We start from the raw sequence: 20,785 nt of genomic DNA, 5'->3' as shown, positions 1-20,785 counted from the left end.
AGTGCTCCCGCTGTCAAACAGACAATGAATCAAGTGTTTGTTTACCTGAATGTCCATCATAGACTTGTCGAGTCTGTGAGGCTTGGCCTGGTCCAGGATGATCGACGCCACCATTGGTTCGTGAGCGCCACTGCAGGCAGCTGAGATCGATGAAGATGACCCCTGCTGGTCGTTCGCGGTCGGTGCCGACCAACATGGCTGCTCCCATAGGTCGCACGTGGGTGATGGCGCCAAAATCAGCGACCCCTGGTGGTCGCGCATCTCTCGCGACTCCGTCGACTGTAATGGCGGCGTCCTGGCCTCGCACGTGGACGAAACCCTCGACGATGCCGACGACGAAGAACCGGGCTCCGGGGAGTCGCAGGCCGCACTGCTGTTCCTGGAAGTAAGTTTGGATCGGCATACCTTCGAATAGTGCCCCTTCTTACCGCAGGCGGAGCACAACACAGCTTTAGCGGGACATCGCTGCCGATTGTGCTTCACTCCCCCACAGAAGTAACACCGCGGGCCACCTGGAGCTGCTGCCGTCGTCAGGCCCGAGTGTGGGCATGCCATCACGCAGCTTTTCGAACCCGAGGGACGAGGAGGGATCAGCGACTGCTCCTGCCACATTGTCTCCACGTGGTCTTCAGGATACAATACTAGGCTTTTGGAGGCCGTCTCCAACGTATCCGCTAGTTCTATCGACTTAGTGAGATCAAGATTACCTTGCTCCAACAGTCTGAGTCGGATATAAGATGATCCGATTCCCGCCACAAACGCATCTCGAGCGAGGTCGTTCATGTTCTGGTCTGCCGACACTGCTTTGCAGTTACGGCCCCTGGCTAGCTGTAGGAGCTCGTTCGCGTACTCTTCCGTCGTTTCGCTGGGCTGCCGTCGTCGAGTGGCTAAGAGGTATCGAGCATGCATCTCGTTTGGCGGTTTAATGTAACGCTTCTTAAGAAGCTCGAGGGCCCTTGTGTAGTCGGTGGCCGCACGGATCGCAAGATATACGGTGTCGCTTACCCTCGCGTGGAGGACCCGGAGTCTGTCGTCGTCTGTGGTGACCGCTGCGGAGGCTGCAAGGTAGTCCTCAAAACATTTCAACCAGTGGTCGAAGGTGTTAGAGGCGCCCGCCGCACGTGGATCCAGTGTAAGACGTTCGGGTTTTAACATTTGCTCCATACTCTCTGTATCGTTTTCTTTTTTTTTAACGACGAGAGTTTAACTAACAGTAAATAAAATTGATGCGCGTTATCACACACGAGGCTTGAGATGCTCAAGGAAATAAAGGCTTTTATTTACTGTTACAACGAAGCTACCAAGTATAGTACACAATCCCAGACTGAGGGGTCCCAGACAGAGCAGTGACCTTTATACCTCTCCCAGGAGGCGGAGCCCGACTGGGTTGTACCATAATAACTATAATACAGGTGTAACAGCCCAACCCTAACCCCAACAGCAACAAGTAGAACAACCCATCCCTAACCCCAACAGCAACATATATACATACTTGTAGTACTGGCCAGACCCTGGCTCAGTACTATCTAGTGGGAACCAACGATGGTTCACCACATTGGTCTAATATGATAAACCTCAATTCCACTCTCCTGCTTGATCCCCATAATCCTTGATTCCTTTATTGATTTAAAAAATTGCTTAATTTAGCCTTGAACATTCTCAATGATCCAACCTCCACAGCGCTCTGTGGTAAATTATCTACAGATTCACTACCCTCCGAGAAGGAATTATTTCCAATCTCTGTCCTAAATGGGTGACCCCCTGATATTATGCCCTCTGGTCCTGGACTCTCCCACAAGGGGAAAACAACCTCTCAGCATCTACCCTGTTTAGCCACGTGAGAATGTTTCAATAAGGGCACCTCTCATTCTTCTAAACTCCAATTTGTACATGCCCAACCTCTCCTCAGAAGAAAATCCCTCCATACCCAGGATCAACCTAGTGAACCTATTCTGACAAGAGGCAATGCCAGTTGGCAGTGGCAGGGAAGGGGGGTTCTGATGGGGTGGTGCGGGGGGATTCCCTGTGTCTGTGGAGGGGGGGGATGGATTCCCACAGATTGTTAGCAATAATGGTTCACAGTTTACTCAAGAGTTTGAAGATTATCTCAAAGTAAATAGTATTCAGCATATAAAATCCACACTTTATTATCCATCAATCAATGAATTAGCTGAAAGTTTTGCACAATCCTTGAAACATTCTTTAAAAGCTTCAAAAGAGCAAGGTTTATTATCACATCGCGTGAATAGTTTTTTGTCATCTTATAAAATACTGCTCATGCGACTACCCAAAGTTCAACTACTCTTAAAGAGAAAGTTGAGAATTACGATTGATTTGTTATTACCCTCAGAAATTTCAAAGATAGTAGAGCATCAACAACAACCTCAAATTGATAGATGAGAAATGAGGGCAAAACAACACTCGTTTCAACAAGGAGATCGAGTGTCGGCGTGTATATTGTAAGTTCTCCCCGTGTCTGTGTGGGTTTTCTCCGGGTGCTCCGGTTTCAATTTACGGTCCAAAAAATGTGCTGGTTAGGTGCATTGGCCATGCTAAATTCTCCCTCAGTGTACCCGAACAGGCGCCGCAGTGTGGCAACTAGGGGATTTTCACAGTAACTTCATTACAGTGTGAATGTAAGCTTGCTTGAGACAATAATAAATAAACTTTAAAAAAACCTTTAAAAATTACATTTAAGTAATAAACATGAAAAATACGGAAATGAAGTGAAGTTGAGGCCAGGTAAAATAAAGTTGCATTAGCAATCCAAAGTAAAACAAAGTTAATGTTGACAAGTCATGGCAGGAGAGCTTGGTCATGTGGAATGCATGTCCTGTAATAAGTAAACCGCATGTTAGACAATCCCATCATGTCAGCAGGGTTTACTTTTGACAAACAGCGACCTGGCAAAGAGAACATGCCGGGGACATCAGGTAAGTACAGCCCTCAGGGAGGAGAGGTTATACCTGAGCACTTCTCCTGGCACTGTTCCCTAGCATTGCTCATGGCACTGCTCCCTGGCACTGCTCCCTGGCACTGCCCCCTGGCATTTCCCTATATGATCTTTTGGCCCATAGGGCCTTATTTTACCATTTTGATTCTGAGTGCTGGGCGGACTTGAAACTGGGAGTGTTTCAGATCCGACTTTTAAACCCGGTTTCAGGCGCCCCCATACACACTCTGCCTGAAAAAATATCAGCAATTCCGAATCGTGCTGTAGAAGGCTGTGGGCGGGGCTTAACGTGCCCGAAATCCTGCAGCTCTGATTGGCGCCTCCAAATGTACACGCGCAGAAAAGAAAATGATAGAATGTGGCTCCCCTGCCACATTCCTCCCGGACCCGGATAATGCCTCCCCCTGGCCCCCACAGACATTGCCCCACCCCCACAACAATACTGACCCCCTTATCCCCCCACCCCATCTGCCACCCAGACCAATCGCGGGCCTCTCCCTCTTCCCCGCCCCCCCCCCCCCCCCCCCCCCCCACCACAGATCACAGGCAGAGTGTTCATGAAGACTCCTCCATCCCCCTCACTGATCACAGGCTGAGTGGCAGCAGACCCCCCCCCCCCCCACTGATCTCAAGCAGAGAGCCGTCGGACGCTTGGCACTTACCCCCTCACTGACTGGAGTGCCCGAATCGGACTTTTATAGCGCATGTCTGTTTCGTGCCGAAATGCAAATGCATTTAAATGGCCAACGCGCCTGTTTTGGGCGTGGTCCTGATCGCGGCCATTCTTAGGCCTTGGTTAAAGGGGAACCGGCGTGGATGCGGGCGCAGGTCACACCACTTGCCTCACGCCCGATTTTACCAAGTTTTCACGTCCGAAAATGGGCACAACTTGATGGTAAAATCGGGCCGATCGAGTCTGCTCCACCATTCAATGAGATTGTGACTGATCTAATATGATAAACCTCAACTCCGCTTTCCTGCTTGATCCCCGTGACCCTTGATTCCCTTATTGATTAAAAAAATTCTTAACTCAGCCTTGAACATTCTCAATGATCCAACCTCCACCGCGCTCTGTGGTAAATTATCCACAGATTCACTACCCTCAGAAGAAATTCTTTCTAATCTCTGTCTTAAATGGGCGACCCCTTACTCTGAGATTATGCTCTCTGGTCCTGGATTCTCCCACAAGGGGAAACAACCTCTCAGCATCGGCCCTGTTTAGTCCTGTGAGAATGTTTCAATAAGGGCACCTCTCATTCTTCCAAACTCCAATTTGTACAGGTCCAACCTACACAACCTCTCCTCATAAGAAAATCCCTCCATACCCAGGATCAACTTAGTGAGACTATTCTGACAAGAGGCAATGCCAGGTGGCAGTGGCAGGGAAGAGGGGCTTCTGATGGGGTGGTAGGGGGGGATTCCCTGTGTCTGTGGAGCGGTGTGAAATGGATTCCAGCAAATTGTTAGCAATAATGGTTCACAGTTTGCTCGAGTTTGAGGATTATCTCAAAGTAAATGGTATTCACTTTATCATCCATCAATCAATGAATTAGCTGAAAGTTTTATTCAATCCTTGAAACATTCTTTAAAAGTTTCAGAAGTGCAAGGTTCATTATCACATCGTGTGAATAGTTTTTTGTCATCTTATAGAAACACTGCTCACACGACGACCCAAAGTTCATCTGCATTACTACTCTTAAAGAGAAAGTTGAGAACTACATTTGATTTGATTTATTATTGTCACATGCATTAACATACAGTTAAAAGTATTGTTTCTTGCGCGCTATGCAGACAAAGCATACCGTTCATAGAGAAGGAAACTAGACAGTGCAGAATGTAGTGTTGCAGTCATAGCTAGGGTGTAGAGAAAGATCAACTTAATGCACAGTAGGTCCATTCAAAAGTCTGACAGCAGCAAAGAAGAAGCTGTTCTTGAGTCGGTTGGTACGTGACCTCAGACTTTTGTATCTTTTTCCCGGTGGACGAAGGTGGAAGTGCGAATGTCCGGAATGCGTGGGGTCCTTAATTATGCTTGCTGCTTTGCTGAGGCAGCGGGAAGTGTAGACAGAGTCAATGGATGGGAGGCTGGTTTGCGTGATGGATTGGGCTGCATTCACGGCCTTTTGTAGTTTCTTGCGGTCTTGGGCAGAGCAGGAGCCATACCAAGCTGTGGTACAACCAGAAAGGATGCTTTCTATGGTGCATCTGTAAAAGATGCTTTATTACCTCCAGAAACTTCAGAGATAGTAGAATGTCAACAACAATCTCAAATTGCTCGAACAGAAATGAAGGCAAAACAACACTCATTTCAACAAGGAGATTGAGTGTCAGTGTGTATACGGTGGTACAGTGGTTAGCACTGCTGCCTCACAGCACCAGGGACCCAGGTTCGATTCCTGACTTGTGTTGCTGTCTGTGTGGAGTTTGCACATTCTCCCTGTGTTTGCATGGGTTTCCTCCGGGTGCTCTGGTTTCCCCCCCACAGTCCAAAAGGTGTGCAGGTTAGATGAATTGGTTAGGTGAATTCCCCCTCAGTGTACCCAAACAGGCGTCGGAATGTGGCGACTAGGGGATTTTCACAGTAACTTCATTGCAGTGTGAATGTAAGCCTACTTGTGACCAATAAATAAATTTTACTTTTACTTTGTATATTGCACATTCTTCCCGTGTCTGCGTGGGTTTCCTCCCACAGTCCAAAGGTTATGCTGGTTAGATGCATTGGCTATGCTAAATTCTCCCATAATGTACTCGAACAGGTGCCGGAGTGTGTCGACTAGGGGATTTTCACAGTAATTTCATTGCCGCGTTAATGGAAGCCTGCTTGTGACTAATAAACTTTTAAAAATTACATTTAAGTAATGAACACAAAAAATAGAGAAGTAAAGTGTAGTTGAGGCCAGGTAAAATAAAGTTGCATAAGCAATCCAAAGTAAAATAAAATTAATGTAGGGAAGTCATGGCAGGGGAGCTTGGTCATGTAGAATGCATGTCCTGTAATATGTGGGAATTTGTGGATGCTCTTGGTTTTCTAGATGACCACATGTGCAGGAAGTATCACCAGCTGTTGAACCTTGACCTCTAGGTTTCAGAGCTTGAGTGGCAGCTGGAGTCACTGTGGCACACCCACAAGGCTGATAGCTACGTGGATAACACATTCAGAGAGATGGTCACTCTTCAGCTTAGGAGCCTGAAGGCAGAAAGGGAATGGGTGACAACCAGACAGTCCAAGAAATCTAGCCAGGTAGTGTAGGAGTCCTCTGGGGTCCTGCTCACCAACTGATTTTAATCTCAGGATTACCCCCTATCCCACGTACAAGCAAGTATATAAATACAAGAACTGCTTGATTAAAAATGTGGTTGGAAAGCTGGTGCAGGAGGGAGGACTTCAGGTTTCTGAGGTATTGAAATCGGTTCTGGGGAAGGTGGGATCTGTACAAACCAGAGGGTCTACACCAGAACAGGACTGGGACCAAGATCCTTGCAGAAAGATTTGCTAGTGCTGTTGGGGAAGATTTTAAATTAGATCAGCAGAAACCTGAGGGTAAATTCAGAGCAAGGAATAGGAGATGGAGAACGAGTGAGTGAGTCTGACAGACAGAAGAAGCACAGGTTAAAATGTGTAGAGCACAGGACTTTGGCAGTGTTAGGAGGTATATATGCATGTGCGAGAAGCATAGTATATAAATCAGATGAGCTGAGGGCACAGATAGACATATAACAGCATGATGTCATTGCTATAATGGAAACTTGGCTAAAGGAGAGACAACATCCCTGAATATAGAGATATCAGGCAGGATAAGGGGAAGAATAAAAAGGGTAGGGGTGTAGCATTATTGGTTAAAGATTCTATTACAGCTGTGAAGAGGGATGTTATACTAAATGAAGCATTAAATGAAACCACATGGTAGAGATCAGAAATTTAAAAAATGGGCAGCTTTACTGTTTGGACTGTACAATATATCCTCAGATAGTGGAAAGGAGTAAAAAGAGCAATTTTGTGGACAGATTTCAGACTGCAAAATCAATCGGCCAGTAATTGTTGAGGGACTTCAACTACCCTAATATCAACTGGGATATGAACAGAACGAAGGGCACAAAGAATACCAAATTTCTTGAACTGCATTCAAGAGAACATTGTTAGCCAGCACGTAACAAGCTCAATGAGAGGGGGCACAATTCTAGATTTCATCTTAGGAGATGAAGCTGGGCAGGGGGTTATGGAGGCAGTGACCATAATACAGTTAGATTTAGCATCATTATGGAAAAGGGCAAAGATAGAACAGGGGTAAAAGTTCTAAATTGGGGGAGCAAATTTTACAATGATAAGCTGGCAAGAGTGGACTGGATACAACCATTGAAGAGAAAAGTGATGTCAAATCTGTGGGAGGCATTAAAAGGTGAAATTCTATGGGCACAGTGTGTACATGTCCCCACAAGAAAGAGTAGTATTGCCAAATCCAGATAACCTCTGGATTTGGCAGGCCAAGATAAAGAAAGCTTATGATATTCACAACAGACCTAATACTGTAGAGAGCCTAGAAAAGTATAGAAAACACAAGGATAAAGTAAGAAAGGAAATTAGGAAAGGGAGGAAACAAAAAGTATTGGCAGGTAAAATCAAAGAAAATCCTAAGATGTTTTACCAATATGTTAAGAGCAAGGGAATAACCAAGTAAAAGGAAGGGCCTATCAGAGGTGGGCAACTTGTGGGTTGATTCAGAATATGGAATGTACTGCCTGAGAGGGTGGTGGAGGCAGGTACTCTTGTAATGTTTAAGAAGCATCTGGACTAGCACTTAAATCACCAAGGCATAGTAGGCTATGGTCCAAGTGCTGGCAAATGGAATTGGCATAGATTGGTATTTGATGTTTGACACAGATTTAGTGGGCTGAAGAGTCTGTTTCTGTGCTGTATGATACTGGGTAGTGTTCTCAATGAGCACTTTGCCTCCATCTTCACTAAGAAGAGGGATGATGCAGACATTCTAGTTAAAGAACAATGTGAAATATTAGCTACAATAAGCATAATGAGAGAGGAAGTATTGCAGGACCCGGCATCCTTGAAGATGGATAAGTCACTAGGGCCAGATGGATTGGATTCCAGGCTGTTGGAGGAAGCCAGGGAGGAAATAGCAGATGCCCTGAGGATTATTTTCCAATCCTCACTAGATACAGGGGAGGGCCCAGAGGATTGGAGGTCTGCGAATCTTGTACCATTCTTTAAAAATGATACGAGAGATAGGCCAGAAAACTATAGGCTGGTCAGTCTGACTTCAGTGGTGGGAAAATTATTGGAAACAATTCTGACAGGATAAACTGTCACTTAGAAAGTCACAGATTGATCAGGGACAGTCAGCATTGTTTTGTTAGGGGAATGTTGCGTCTTATTAATTTACTCAAGTTTGTAAGGCAGTAACAAGGAGGATTGATGAGAGTAGTGCAGTGGATGCCGTCTATATGGATTTCAGTAAGGCATTGAAAAGCTCAGAAAAGTGAGACACCCCTGGGCTACAGGGGGAGGTGGCGAGTTGGTTTCAAAATTGGCTCAGTGACAGGAAACAAAAGCTGATGAGCAATGAATGATTTTGCAAATGGGAAGTCATTTTCAGTGGCGCTCCTCTGGGCTCAGTCTTGGGTCCCTCACTGTCTGATGTATATATTCATGATTTAGACTTAAGTGTGGGAGGTATGATTGGGAGATTTAAAGATGACATAAAAATTGGCTGTGTAGTTGATAGTGAAGAGGATAGCTGCTGATTTCAGAATGATATCAATGGTCTAGTTAAGTGGGCGGTTAAGTGGCAAATGGAATTTAATCTGGAAAATTGTGAGGTAATGCATTTAGGGAAGGTGAACAAAGGGAATGGTGAATAAATGGGAAGATATTGAGAGGGTTTGAGGAAGGGAGAGACCTTGGAGTGCATGTCCATAAGTCCTTGAAGGTGGCAGGACAGGTGGACAAGGTGGTCAAGAATGTATATGCAATGCTTTCCTTTACTGGACAAGGTATTGAATACAAAAGCAGGGATAATGTTGGAGCTGTATGAAATGCTGGTTAGGTCACAGCTGGAATTTTGTATACAGTTCTGGACACCATATTACAGAAAGGACATAATTGCTCTCGAGAGGTTGCAGAGAAGTTTTGCAAGAATAAAATCATAACAGAAAATGCTGAATAAACTCAGCAGGTCTGGCAGCGTCTGTGGAGAGTGTTGGGATCCTGGAACTGAACCCCAAGGTATATTATGATGCCAGACTTGACCCCAACAATTTTTTCTAATTTTGGCATAAATGTGAGTAAAGGATGTTTTGCTTCAAGAGTAATTCCACTGATAAATTAGGGATATTTTATAGTAAAACAAACTTTAGTTAATAACACAGTTTAAATTCAACTCTAACAAATGAAGCAGGTTAACTATTAACAGTTGAACAATATTTAAAAATGAAATGAAATGACTTTAATTTCTAACAACACTATTTCAGTTCCAAATAAGCAACATTATTCTTACTTTGAATACTGTTTACAACTGTAAATATACTTGCTCTAGTGAGTGTAGACAGTCTTGAAGCTTCCAGAAAGAAAACAAGTCTCAGAGCAGCTTGTAGAACCCCTCTGTCTTGAAACATTTCCCAGCTAGAACTGCAAAAACTTCTTTTTTGCTGCAGACCCAGCTCTGCATATGACCGTATCAATCAACTTCCTAAAGAATCTTTGTGCAAACAAAAGTCCATTAGTCCTATCAAAGTAACAAATCCCTAGCAGAAATTAGTAATTAACTTCCTTTTACAATCCTTGAGCTAAATGTTTTCTAGTCACCTCGGCTGCCTGCAAAATAAAGCTGAATTTTAAACATTCCCCTTAAACATAAAAGACATATTTATATCAATACTGTCATCATAGGCGAGAAACACAGTTCATGTTTTAAGTCCAAATGAACCCCAGTTCCAGAAGGGCCATATGAACTTGAAACGCTAACTCTTTCTCTCTCCACAGATGCTGCCAGACCTGCTGAGTTTAAGCAGCATTTTCTGTTTCATATCACATTCCCAGCAACCGAGTACTTCGCTTTTATTTGAGATTTGCAAGAATGTTGCCAAAGCTTGAAAATTGCAGCTATGAGGAGAGATTGGATAGGCTAGGGTTGATTTCTTTAGAACAGAAGAGGCTAAAGAGTGACCAAATTAAGGTGGACAAAATTCTGAGGGGCCTAGATAGGGTAGACAGGAAAGACTTGTTTCCCCGAGTGAGGGGTCACTTACTAGGGGGCATAGGCTTAAAGTGATTGGTAGAAGGATTAAAGGGGACATAAGGAAAATCCTTTTCACCCAGAGGGTGGTGGGCATCTGGAATTCAATGTCTAAGTTGGTGGTTGAGGCTGAAAAGCTCAACTCATTTAAAAGGTAGCTGGACCTATGTCTGAAGTGCTGGAACTTGCAAGGCTATGAACTAGGTGCTGGAAAATGGGATTAAAATGAGTGGCTAGTTTCTTTTTTCTCTTTTTTGGCTGGCACAGGCATGTTGGGCTGAAAGGTTTCTTTCTGTGGTGTGACCTTTCTATTGTTCTATGGTTCCACTGAGAGTGTGGGTGAGTTTTAAGAAGTCCCTGAGATTTACAGGTTTTTTGGATCAGAAGGAAGGAGTGGCCACATTTCCCCAGAGTGAGTAAGCTGATAGTGGAACTGAGGGATGTAGGGGCCAACCGACTCTACTGCTGGGAAAAGGCATGACCTTTCTACCAGAGAGTGCAAGAAGTGCCAAGTTGTTGGTAAAATGTATTAAAGGTGGGTATCGTCACCATCCCCCTACACCGGGAGCACCTGGAGTACAACCATGTATCAGGAATGGTGACTGTGGGATTCATCCCCAGTCTGTCTGTGGACCGGCTCCTCAGCATTGATCTGGCAGGATCAGAAATGGAAGCATCCCAGTAATCTCAGAGAAAACCAACTGAGTGTCAGGGAGACAGGACAGCTGCAGGAGAACGTGCTTGGTATTTTCCCTGACTGTGTGGTAACCCGGTAACCCAATCTCACAGCAGCCAGCATTTTCACTGGTCACACCTCTACAAGGATGTAGCAAGGTTATGTCGAATCTGCCACACCTACCAGATTGTGGGAAAACCCCAGCCTGCAATAAACCCTGCACATATTCCTGTGCTGGCTTTTGGACAGCCATTCAGCAAGGTGCTAGAGGACTGTGCAGGGCCATGTCCAGAACAAAAAGGGGGGAGGAGGGGGGGGGGGGAGGAGCGGCTGTCAGTATGTCCTTACCACCCTGGAAGTGGCTACCTGCTCCGAGATGCCATTCCCCCGAGAACCACATCTGCCAAAATAGTAATTAGAGGGAATTAACACAGTTCCTTACCCAGTATGGACTTCCCACTGAGATCCTGCTGGATCAGGGCCCCAACTTCATGTCCCAAATATTCCAGGAAGTCATGGGTAACCTGGGTATTTGCTATGTCTCTCTCCATTTCCAAACACTGCTGTGTGTGTCTCAATTCCCAAACTCTGTTGTGTGTGTCTCTCTATTTCCAAACTCTGCAGTGTCTCTCTGTTTCCACTCTCCTGTGTGCTTCTGTTTCCACAATCGATTGTCTCTCTCTCTCTCTTTTCCCACTTTGCTGTGTATCTCTTTATTTCCATTCTCCCCTGTGTCTCTCTCTATTTGCACTCCCCACTCTCTTATTTCCACTCTGAATGTCTCCCACTTTCTAGTTTCGCTCTCTGATTTACACCTCTCTAATTCAACTCTGTTGTTTGTCTCTCTCTGTATTTTCACTTTACCTTGTGCAACTCTCTATTTCTAATATGTGATGTGCCCCTCTCTTCTCTGTGTCTCTTCCTTTATCTGTATGCTTCACTGTATATGCATTTTTTCTAATTCCACTCTTTGCTGTGTGGCCTCATTCTATTTCAACTCTCGACACTTACTTAATTTTAATCTTACTCTATACTCATTGCTGTGCAGCTCTGTTTTCAAACTGCGGTGTGTGTTCTCTATTTTTATACTTTGCTATATGCTCCTTTTTATTTGCACTCTTCACTGTCTGCTCCATTTCCCATTCTCCACTGCACCCTATCTCTCTTTTCCATCCTCCATTGTATGCCAGATATTCTTTTTTCCTCTCTCGGATTTGCTCTTCTCTCTATTTCCATTCTGTGCTTTGTGCCTCTTTCTATTTGCACTCTCCAATCTTTAGCTCTCTCCATTGCTATTCTCAACGTTGTGCTACAAGCTTTATTTCCACTCTGCAGCACATCTCTCTCTGTATTTCTATTCTCCATTCTGCTCCATCCTCTCATTCCTGTCTGTTATGTGCTATTCTGTCTCTTTCTACTTTGTATTGTCTGCTGCTCTGCCACCAGCTACACTCTAACCTGTAACTTTTAGAGTGTAATGAATGTTGTTATGTCAGCAAATATTTTATGATATGCAAGGTCTGAGGTGCTTTGCAAACTCTTGGTTTAAACAGTACTGTAAATTTTTATTAATTGCCTCGGTGAAAACGTTTTTCTCTCTGTAAAGGTCTTCAGGATAAACCATACTCTATTATTAATTTGACAAGAAGACAATGTAAATAGACATTATCACCATGAACTTAATTTCCTTTGTACCTTGTAAAAACACAAACACTTTCCATTAGCAAATATCAAGAAGCAGATGCAATTATGCGGAGAACAGCACCTAATGTAAATAAGCTAAAGGACATAAAGAACACAGTGAACAAAGTAACTCGACCCTTGGTATAATTACTCAAGTGGCGTATAAATGCCAACACAACCCTCCATGGTACAGTGAAGTGCGCATACTAGCAAAAACTTATGTGAGAGAAAACCTTGACACGTGCAAATTGTTCCCACAACTTCGATTCCTCTGTAGTTGGTGCATAGCCATCAGCCTCATTATACACGACCCTGGTTACATCTGGGCATCATAGCCTATTGGCTGCAACAGGATTTCATCGCACCAAAGGTATGACTCAATCTGCCTGCGGCGACATTGGAAAAGGCCAGTCTGCTGGGGCGACCAAGCTTTATATTAATTGCAGCAATATTATTTGCCGATGGTTCAATTCACTGAAGAAAACAATGGCAAAGTCAACAGTCCAAAGTGTAAACAGTGGAGGCTTAAAACAAAATGCTAGCCAGTGGTGTGGCATCAGTGCTAAATGCCTGTATTATGCCTTTTTTGTTGTTGTTGCTTGATCAGTTACAAGTGCTTGGCCTGGAACGAAACCATCAGCTGCATTCACTTCCTGAGCTTGGCAAGGATTAATTGGGAAGACAAATCAAGTTCGCTCCAGAGAGGGGGGCGGGGTGGGGACACTCAGGGAAGGTCAGCTCCTGGCAGATGCTAGCGTATTTGTTTAACAGCCTCTGAAGCTGAGGCAATTGCTGGGACAGGGCAGGGGAGGTCAGGCCAATTGTCTTTTGTCACCGCACATAGTTACTGAATTCTCAGTGCAGCAGCCTGTTCCAACCCAGCGCTCCGTCCCCTCTCTCCAGGACTGCCGTGGAGGAAACGTGCAGCTGCGACAATGCCACGGCAACCATCAGTCATCCTGACACAAGTCACACAAAACCCTCAGCCTGCGACGAGTGCTCAGGCAGGAGCTTTTGTCAGCCACTCGCTCACCACGGCTTGAAAAACGTACAGCGCTTTATTCCCCAATCAAAAGGAGTGGGAGCTCGGGCTTTGTTGCAGGACATACATCACTCTTGGGTCCTTTCACCACCCAACAGCCCCCTGAAGGCTGTTCTGAAATTTACAAAATTAAATTAAGTTTCATGGCAAATATTTGCTGTTAATTTCCTTTTTAAGTAAGTCTTACTGCTTGGAAAAGACAAATGCCGACATTTCCTCTGCTGCACCATCCATCATCATCAGTGTGTGGCCTGTGGAGGCTCAGGGAGCTGATAGCACTGACTGGTGGAAACATTGGCTGCGCAGGTTATCATTACAGCAAGTTCAAAGGCATCTTTAACCGTTGGATTTGTACACCATTTCAAACCAAGAACGTGAGGAGTGTGAGCACAACTTGAATGGGTTTGGATGGTTCAGATGGTAAACATCGGTTAGTGTGGTATTGAGCATGAAGCTCAGGAAAAACTCGTGTCTCATTGAGTCTCAACCAAGGTGGCAATAGAGTTTCCTCAATTACATTAATAGAATCTACAGGCCTTGAGGTTGCAGATTGTGGACATCTTTTCTCCCAGCTTCCGTTCAGGGAACCCGGAAGTGTTCCATCTTTTCACTCATAGCCAGGCTTTAGTCTCTATTTCTAGCTTGCGACATTTTGTGACTCCATCCTCTCCTGCCTAGTTATTTGGTGGTCCAAACTTGGTGACCGTACTAAGGCACAAGTACAGTAACATAGTGGTTATGTTACAGAACTGGTGACACAGAGACAGGAGTTCAAATCTCTCCATGGAAGGTAGGAAATTTAAATTCAGCTATTTGAATAAATGTAAAGTAAAAAGCTACTATGGTGACCGTGAAACTACCAGAATAGATATCATCTGGGTCGCTAATGTTCTTCAGGGAAAGAAATCTGTTCTTTACGTAACTTCAGACCCCAATAATATGGTTTGCTCTTAACTGCTCTCGAAGAGACAGAGCAAGCCACGTAATTGTCTCGAGTCTAATTAGCAACAGACAATAAATGCCGACCTTGCTAGCAATATCCACATTCCAGAAATATTTTTAAAATGGTGTCACCAATGTTGTTTCCCCAGTGATAACTTCTAACCACAGCTTTTCATAAATGCTGAATAGTTGAAAGGACATGAAGGATTTGACAGCAGAATATGAGGCTATCACGTCAGAAGTCCAATATGTGCAAACCACTGATGTGACATGTGAGGGCCTAAACCTGAAACAATATCCTTATTTTCTCTTGACTGTATTGGTGTGGACTTGATGGGCTGAAGGGCCTCTTCTGTGCTGTATGATTCTATGACTTGCTCACAGCAGGTGTTGGGAGATTAACCTGGCAATTCCTGGTAACTCCAGGATAATCCAGGAGGGTTAGTTATTTACTAGGGTGATGCTACTGTGTCCTCAAGAAAGATATTTTAAGCATGTTATCTGCAGAAATAGGCAGTTCTGTTTTTATCATTGTGGCACCAGCTATCTGATTAAATGACCTTTCATTGCTGCCTAAATGATTTAAATGGGGTTTTGTTTATTTTTAATCTGGGCCTTTCTGGGATTTTGTGATCTTTTGAAGTGTTGTGGGAAGATTGATTAACAAGTCAAGGTCAGATGGTTCCTTCACACAGGAATCCAAGGATTCAGTTTTAGAAGCTGTTGGACTCCAGACTGAAAAACAGTATTTCTGTGCCTCTCTCCATGGTATTGGGGATTCTGCAGGCCACTGTTTCATTAGAAGCTGTTTGGACTCCAGACTGGAAGCTGTCTTTCTTATCGCTGGAGGAAAAAAATTGCTGTTGGTAGTTTGCTAGCTAGAGGCCAGCAGTGGCATGATCTCTATCTTGATGTGCTGGGAATTTCCAGAATGGAGAAACCAGAGTTTCAATTCTCCAACAAAAGGACTAAGTTCCAATGTCACATGAGCATTCTTATTTTCTATGCTAAACCTGAGCCAGGTCTATGTAAGGAGGTTTGTTGTGTTGGAACAGTACATTTAGTTGTTGAGGTTTATACTATATCTTTTTTATTTGTGTTTGTTATTGGTAAACGTTATTGCTAACTTTCTTTCTATGTGTTAATATTCGTAATTAGACTTTGTTTGTTTAAAAAATAAAGCTCCCTAGTGGGTCATTTGAATCTTGCCTGAAGTGAAACCTGAGCCAAATTCGAAGTGCAAAACCTATGGTCTAAGCTGACTTCATAAAACACCTTGGAGTTTCTGACCTGGATTATAACACTATCTAGCTGCTAACTACTTGCCCGTTTTTATTTGCTCTCCGTTTCCCATTCCTTTTATTTGCAAACATCAGTGCTATAAGAAGAAGCTTCAATACACTGACTGCCAGCTCTGATGAAGGAAGAGTCAACCTAACTTTCTCTTTTGGATCATGCTCTGTTTATTTTAATTACAGATTTCTGCGGTTCTGAGTTTCGGATGTTGATTTGTAAATGTTTTCTCACATGGTCACTTCAGGTCTTTGGAGAGCTAATTCAATACAAAGTTAGTTGGAAAAAAAAACTAAGTGTTTGTTTATTCCATGAAGAGAATAGAGACAACATTCTATCCCAAATGCTGAAGATTCTTGGGGCAGGAAAGAACTTGACCATTGCCAAATATTGTGGAGTGGAACAACAAAAATCAACAGGACTAAGGCAGGCTTGTTGGTGAGAATACATACACTGGCCAGAATTTTCCAGCCTTTCACACTGGCACATCTTCCAGTCCTGCCGACGGACTCCCCATTAGCAAAGCAGGACCAGATGATCCCACTGCCTACCAATGGCAAGCTGCAGAAAATCCCGTCCAGAGTGAGGATTGGCCAAAGGAATGATTGGCTGATACAAGCAGGTCAGTTTCCCGAGATTACAAACATGTTTATTGCAACTTTGCTTGAAATGCTGTTAATGTCATTAACAGAGTCAGCAATGTGGTTTACACATGGAAAAGTATGTGTTAATAAAGGACAGGCGGTACAGATTTGTTGAATCATACCTAACTATCCTAATTGAATTTTTTGATGAAAGAACAAGGCTGATGAAGGTAGTGCAGTAGGTTTTATACACATGGGACAGAATTTTCCCAAAAAGTCTTCCCAAAGAGTGTCATAGCAGTGTGAAAACAGGAGTCCTCCGTGCCGGTCTTTTGGCCGAGCTCGGCCCTGCAATCGTACGGCTCTGTTAATATCTATAACAGCTGGTGGTGGGGAGCATAAGTACACTTGGAAAGCCGGCTTCAAAATGCTCAGGCTATCTCGACCCAACAGTGAACCCCCCCCCCCCCCCCCCTCCCCCCTCCCCTCCCCCCTCCCCTCCTCCTCCTCCCTCCCCTCCTCCTCCTTAGCATTGCTACCCCCCACACAGAAACACAGGTTACTGGCAGCAGGACATCAGGACCCTCCTGATGAGTCCTCTGAAGTACCCCCAACATGCCCTCCTATCACGACCCCCTGCTCAAGCCCCCGTCATTGTGCATACTCCCCTCTCATAGTCCCACCCCCACTTAGGTCATATCCCCTTGGCACACTTGTGCCTAACCAGGCACTGCGAGGGTGCCAGGTGGGCACTGCCCAACCATGCTCCTGACCACCTGGTGTGATGTATTGGCAGTGAAGGGGGAAGCAGCCATGAGGGTAGAGGCAGACGTGCCGGATTCAATAGCATAGATTTGACTAAGTTTGAATGTGTTAACAGGCTTTACACCCTGGTGACCGGGAAGATGACAATCCAACTTTCACCAGGCATGAATCGGACTTTTGGCCTTGCAAGCTATCTCCCCGGCTCGCCACACTGACTGACAAACACAGTAATCCGGTAAGATCGCACCCACGAACTTTTAAAAGACATTTGTTGAAGCACCGCATAACAGACTTCTTCAGAAAATAGGAGCACTTGGTACTAAAGGGACAGAGGCAATGGCTACATAATTATGTAATGATAAGAGATAGGGGGTAATGGTGAAAGGATATTTTTCTGACTGGAGAGAAATGTTCAGTCGAGCTCCCTGGGGATAAATATTAGGATCATTGCTTTTCTTGTTATATATTTATGTGACATAGATTTGGGTAAAGGGAAGATAATTTTGAAGTTTGTGATTGATAGAAACTTGGGAAAATAAAAAATAATGAGTAGGATAGCAACAAACTTCAGGAGGATGTGAACAGAAATGGGTAGACACAATCTAATGTGAATAATTGAAAAATGATCATTTTGGGAGAATATATATATGACTAGGCAGTTTTGGGGGGGGGTGGGGTGCCCCTTAAACAACACTTACAAACCTTATTGGGGAAGGGAATTGGCGAGACAGCAGAAAGGGTAGATCCCCATTCATTCAAACAGGCCTAGCTACTTACATGATTTGGAACCAGGGTGGAGGATTTTGCAAAACAGTCTAAGAAATTGATAATTTAACACCGCTCCACATTTTCTTGACCCATGTTAAGGCTGTCAACTTACTATGAGCCCATTCTGTATTATTGCAAAGACCAATTTCTAACATTCTACTATTCAGGGGACAAAATAAATAGAATCCATAAAATAAAATGAAGCAAACCCTTCAATTGCTTGAACTTTACAATAGTGCCTGCGGACACTATGCTACATCCAAATGAAAGCTAAGAAGTTTGACAGATGTATGATGAAGCTTACAGTGCAGCAGTAATATAGACAGAACGCATCTGTATTATGTGACGTGCAGAGCCAGAGGTTAAGATAATACATCCAGCACATCAGCCAGCATCTTCAACTCATCCTTCAGATTGTCCAGCAACATCCTGATTTCCTGAGGATTATCCAGTACTTCAATGGTCTTGGAAAATAGATCATATTTCACAGAAAATGGCCTCTTAATACTCGCTGCATACTTTCTGCAAACACAAAAGACAAACGGTCAGGAATAATGGTCAGTACAAACAAATGTTTGATTCAAATGATTAAATGCTGGATTCAATGTGTTGACAGCATTTTTATAATGCAACCTTTTACTTTCCAAAATGATCCTGATCAAGCAGCATAACAGCCAGTTTGAACTGTGAAAATTTAAGATAAAATTAAGGAGCAAGTTGTGTTTGACAAATTTAGGATTATTGAGGAAGTAACCAATTTAACAGTGTTCTTTGTTTAGTCACCTTCCCATTGTAGAAAATTACCATATTCTATAATAGTATATTACTATAGAGATTACACTTTTTTTATTCATTTGTGGGTCGGCCAGCATTTATTGCCCATTCCTAGTTGCCCTCGAAGGTGGTGGTGAGCTGCCTTCTTGAATCACTGCAGTCCTGTTCTGTGGGTTGACCCACAATGCTGTCAGGGAGGGAATTCCAGGATTTTGATCCAACGACTGCAAAGGAACGGCGATATATTTCCAAGTCAGGATTGTGAGTGGCTTGGAGGGGAACTTGCAGGTAGTGGTGTTCCCATTTATCTGCTGCCCTTATCATGGATGGTGTCAAGCTTAAGTGTTGTTGGAGTTGCACCCATCCAGACACATGGGGAGTATTCCATCACACTCCTGACTTCTGCCTTGTAGACGGTGGATAGGCTTTGAGGAGTCAGGAGGCAAGTTACTCACCGCAGTATTCCTAGCCTCTGACTTGCTCTTAGTCACCTGTGTTTGCGGTGAGTCCAGTTGAGTTTCTGGTCAATGGGGCGGGGGGGGGGGGAAGAATTCAGTGATGGTTACACCACTGAATATCAAGGGGCGGTAGTTAGTGTTTCTTATTGGTATAGTAGTTGCCTGGCATTGTGTGGCGTGAATGTTTCTTGGCATTTGTCAGCCCAAGCCTGGGTCTTGTCCAGATTTTGTTGCATTTGAACATGGACTGCCTCAGTATCTGAGGAGTTGAGTGGTGCTGAACATTGTGCAACCATCAGCGAACATCCCCACTTCTGACCTTATGATGGAGGGAAGGTCATTGATGAAGCAGCTGAAGATTGTTGGGTCTAGGACACTATCCTGAGGGACTCCTGCAGAGAAATCCTGGAGCTGAGATGACTGACCCTCCACAACAATCTTCCTATGTACCAGGTATGACTCCAACCAGCAGAGAGTTTGCCCGATACCCATTGATTTCAGTTTCACTAAGGCTCCTTTGATGCCACACTCAGTCAAGGGCTGTCACTCTCACCTCACCTCTGGAATTCAGTTATTTTGTCCATGTTTGAACCAAGGTTGTAATGAGGTCAGGAGCTGAGTGACCCTGGCGAACCCCAAACTGGGCATCACTGATCAGGTGCTGTTTGATAGCACTTTTGATGACTCCTTGCATCACTTTACTGATGATTGAGTGTAGACTGGGCGGTAATTGGCCAGGTTGGATTTGTCCTGCTTTTGTGTACAGGACAAACCTAGGCAATTTTCCACATTGGATAGATGCCAGTGTTATAACTGTACTGGAAGAACTTGGTTGCGGGGAGGGGCAAGTTCTGGAGCACAAGTCTTCAGTACTATTGCCGGAATGTTATCAGGGCCCATTGCCTTTGCTGTATCCGGTGCTTCCAACTGTTTCTTGATATCACGGAGTGAATTGAATTGGCTGGAGACTGGCATCTGAGATGCTGGGGACCACTGGAAGAGGCCGAGATGGATCATCCACTTGGCATTTCTGGCTGAAGTTTGATGCAAATACTGCTGCCTTATCATTTGCACTGATGTGCTGGACTCCTCCCTCATTGAGGATGGGGATATTTGTGGAGCCTCCTCAACTGGATATGGAAGGACTGCAGAACTTAGATCTGATCTGTGTGTTGTGGGATTGATTAGCTCGGTCTATCACTTGCTGTTTTTGCCATTTGGCATGCAAGTTGTCCTGTTTGGTGGCTTCACCAGGCTGACACATTTTTAGGTATGCCTCGTGCTGCTCCTGGCATGCCCTCCATTGAACCAGGGTTGATGGTAATGATTGAGTGAGGGATATGCTGGGCCATGAGGTTACAGATTGTAAAGTACTTGCTGTCCTGGGCTGTGAAAGGCATATTAAAAATGCTATTGTATATTTTAAAAAGTTAATATCCAATTTACCTGGTAAAATTTGAAAGATGGATGATTGAAGAATTGTGGTCATTTCCTCTGCTGACTGCTTCTTGATTCTCTCTCTTCTCTTCTTTCCACCCCCCCCTCCCCCCGCCCCGCCCAGGTGCATAGCATAAAGGACTGATCTTTCCTTTTAATTTTT

At 44.3% G+C, this 20,785-nt stretch overlaps 1 pseudogene; it reads right to left on the bottom strand.

Moving 5' to 3' along the window:
• Positions 1-18,315: 18,315 nt before the first annotated feature.
• The window catches only part of LOC144499258 (tyrosine 3-monooxygenase-like), a 63,067-nt pseudogene continuing 60,597 nt past the window's right edge, over positions 18,316-20,785 (bottom strand).

This window comes from Mustelus asterias, chromosome 9 (assembly GCF_964213995.1).
Source record: "Mustelus asterias chromosome 9, sMusAst1.hap1.1, whole genome shotgun sequence".
In the NCBI taxonomy this organism is placed as follows: Eukaryota; Metazoa; Chordata; class Chondrichthyes; order Carcharhiniformes; family Triakidae; genus Mustelus; species Mustelus asterias.
This window is presented reverse-complemented; position numbering and strand designations above follow the sequence as displayed.